The sequence below is a fragment of the Rhagoletis pomonella genome, unplaced genomic scaffold, assembly GCF_013731165.1.
Source record: "Rhagoletis pomonella isolate Grant_MI unplaced genomic scaffold, Rhpom_1.0 Rhpom_scaffold_00001, whole genome shotgun sequence".
NCBI classification, from domain to species: Eukaryota; Metazoa; Arthropoda; class Insecta; order Diptera; family Tephritidae; genus Rhagoletis; species Rhagoletis pomonella.
Window position 1 is genome coordinate 44463509 of NW_023458555.1, and position 3715 is coordinate 44467223.

Genomic DNA, 3715 nt, shown 5'->3' on the forward strand with positions numbered 1-3715 from the left:
CAACTCTTGTGCAGAATATGGTCAGATGAACGCATGCCCGACGACTGGAATTTAAGTGTGCTCTGCCCAATCCACAATAAAGGTGACCCCGCCATTCGCGCCAACTACCGCGGGATCAGCCTTCTAAGCATAGGTTACAAGGTCTTATCGAGCGTATTGTGTGAAAGACTGAAGCCCACCGTCAATGAACTGATTGGGCCTTATCAGTGTGGCTTTAGACCTGGCAAATCCACCATAGACCAGGTATTCACAATACGCCAAATCTTGGAAAAGACCCGCGAGAAAAGGATCGACACTCACCACCTATTTGTCGACTTTAAAGCCGCTTTTGACAGCACTAAAAGGAGTTGCCTATACGCCGCTATGTCTGAATTTGGCATCCCCTCAAAACTCATACGGCTGTGTAAAATGACGTTGAGCAATACCACCAGCTCCGTCAGAATTGGAAAAGACCTCTCCGAGCCGTTCGCCACAAAACGGGGTTTCAGACAGGGCGACTCCCTTTCATGTGACTTCTTTAATCTGATGTTGGAGAAGATAATAAGAGCTGCAGAACTGAACCGCTCAGGAACAATTTACTACAAGAGCGTGCAATTGCTGGCTTATGCCGATGACATCGACATCATCGGTAACAAAAACCGCGAAGTCTGTTCTGCCTTTTCCAAGTTGGATAGGGAAGCAAAGCGCATGGGTCTGGTGGTAAACGAGGACAAGACGAAGTATCTCCTGTCATCAAACAAACAGTCAGCACATTCGCGCCTTGGCACCCACGTCACTGTTGACAGTTACAATTTCGAGAAAGTAGAGAATTTCGTTTACTTGGGAACCAGCATTAACACCGATAATAATGTCAGCATTGAAATCCAACGTAGAATCACTCTTGCCAACAAGTGCTACTTTGGACTGAGTAGGCAATTCAGGAGTAAAGTCCTCTCTCGACGTACGAAAACCACGCTCTATAAGTCACTCATCATGCCCGTGCTGGTATATGGCGCAGAAGCATGGACAATGACAACATCCGATGAGGCGGCTCTTGGGGTGTTTGAGAGAAAGATTTTGCGGAAGATTTACGGGCCTTTACGCGTTGGCGACGGCGAGTACCGCAGACGATGGAACGATGAGCTGTATGAGCTTTACAACGACATAGACATAGTGCAGCGAATTAAAATACAGCGGCTCCGCTGGCTTGGCCATGTCGTTCGAATGGACACCGACGCTCCAGCTCTGAAAGTATTCAACTCGGAACCCGCTGGTGGTAGCAGAGGAAGAGGGAGGCCCCCACTGCGATGGAAAGATCAGGTGGAGAAGGACTTGGCTTCACTTGGCGTTTCCAATTGGCGTCAGTTGGCACAGAGGAGAAACGACTGGCGTGCTTTGCTGAACTCGGCCAAAATCGCTTAGGCGGTTACAGCGCCAAAAAAGAAGAAGAAGAACTGATAAACTCATTAGCTTCAAGTGGACAAAAGAGAAAGCGGAGTATTGATTTTAATGAGTTCTTGATAATTTTAATTTATCTTTCGCTGATAATCTTATCTTGAAAACCACCGGCAGTGTGCGGTGTAAAACATTATAACCGGACAAAGTTGAACTTGTATTCTGTTGATTTTCTAGATAAAGTTTATTAGCTTAGTTTAAGTACTTAACTTTTTTTTTGTGCACATAAACATACATGCATTAGTATATTGCTATATATATTATTTACTAAGCCATAGGGAAAGATAAAAAAATAAAGGAACTATTGATCGCTCATTCGATTAGTTTTGCTATAAATTATAATTGCATGCTGCATTAATACAATAAAACTTAAATAATTAAATAGGATGGAATTTTTTCAATTATCTTGAAACGATTATGGTAAACGTTAGGTTTAAAATTAAAATTATGGTTAAGCTTAAGGTTAGGATTAAGGTCAAGGAGAATAGCCATTTTTCAGGGAATCGGACTGTACCTCTAAGTTTGGACTCCAGAATAGTTCAAAGGTAGCTGTTTAAAAAGCGGTGGTCTTTTTTTATTTATAGTACGTGGAAATATTATGTCTCGGTAACATAATCTGTTAGTAGTAATAGATTAGCATTGGCGCAGTATGTTAGTGTTTGTCCGAGCTTCTCCTCCGATTTGTGGCGTCCGCCTTGATTTTGTCACACAAACAGGGGCACCTACGTTTTACGCCGACTCCGAACGTCGATTTAACTTTTGTGAGAAGTTGTTTTTCATGGTTGAATATTCACGGAGGTTTGCCATCGGAAACTCGGCTCGAACCCAGGCTCTGCGGAATGGTAGCTTGCACTGCTAACCACTACACCAGAATTAATAAGCATATAGTTTAATATATCCTACAATCTATGAGGGCTTCTCTTTAGCCCCCATTGGTTTGGTTATGTTAGGTTGAGGTGGTTGCCCCATGTCAAAGGCGCACTTAGATCATGAGCATTGGTTCTTTGTAGTTACGCAACAAGTAATTTTTAAGCAAAATACAAAAACCGACTTTGATTCTCGTATAAATATTTAAGAATACCGTTACTTTCACTAAGATACCACCCTTACTTTAAAAAAGGAATTATAGTACCTCTAACCAACCACTCATCTACCACTTTGAACAGTAATTGCTTAGTGCGATCCCAGGTGTTTCAATCGGAATCAGCAAATTCTAGGCAGTTTAAGAGCAAGTGTTGGCATGATTCCACCTCGTCGTCGTCCATGTTGTAGGGACAATGAAGATTCGGTGTGATATCTGGTTCCACCCCCTGAATCCCGTCGGACAGTGTCCTTTTTGTGAGCCTAAGAAGATAACCAGACCGCCTTCGGTTCACCGCTAGCCAGGAACACTTTCAGAAGCATATGCCAAGGTTTTAGGTCAGCGTTCGCATGGTTGACCCATCTATCCAAGGGTAGTTTACATGTAGTCAAAGGCACTACTAACCACTGTATCTTTTCTTGGTGATACTGCCTCCAATGTGATTCTCTTATTGGCCTCAATTAGGGATGTTAATTTTCTCGATTTTTGCGAACCCAGGATTTTCGAGATCTGATGTTCATTATTTTTCAACAACTTGACATGAAAAAATTTCATTAATATATGTAGTTTAAGAAGCTGCCTATCATATAATAAATAATGAATAGATGGGATTGAAACCTACATTTTCATTAAAATTTAAAATATTTCATTAGTAACAAAACAAAGGACAGTAATTAAATTTATACGCATTTAACAATATGTTAACGTGTACATATCTGATAAAGTAACTTAGGGTTCGATTGAAAAAAAAACCTAAGTCAACAAATGTAGAATTGAAAAAAAACGCCTTACTTCAACCAGTTTATTATATTACCTTGATTATACCTACGCAAAACCCGCATTAACAAAAAGCTGATTTGACTCAAGACATATTTCTTTCAAACATTTATACCTGTGTCGTTAAAGCGAAACCGTATTAAAAAGTAAACAAAATTTGTTATTTTTATTCGATATTTCTTAAAGAATTAATTTGTGCGGTGGATTGAAATTGAAGCGAACAAGAATTAAAATTTGTTATAATAATAATTCAAATTTAAAACGAGCTGTATAAAGAAAACCAGCCTCTTTTTCACTTCGCGTCAAATGAGTGATGTGTTTATACCTGTTTCTACCTGTTTTCTAAAAAAGCGATTTGAAAACAAATTCGAATCTATTACTACGTTTATACGCACTGAATAATCGACTTAATTGAAAGCGCAT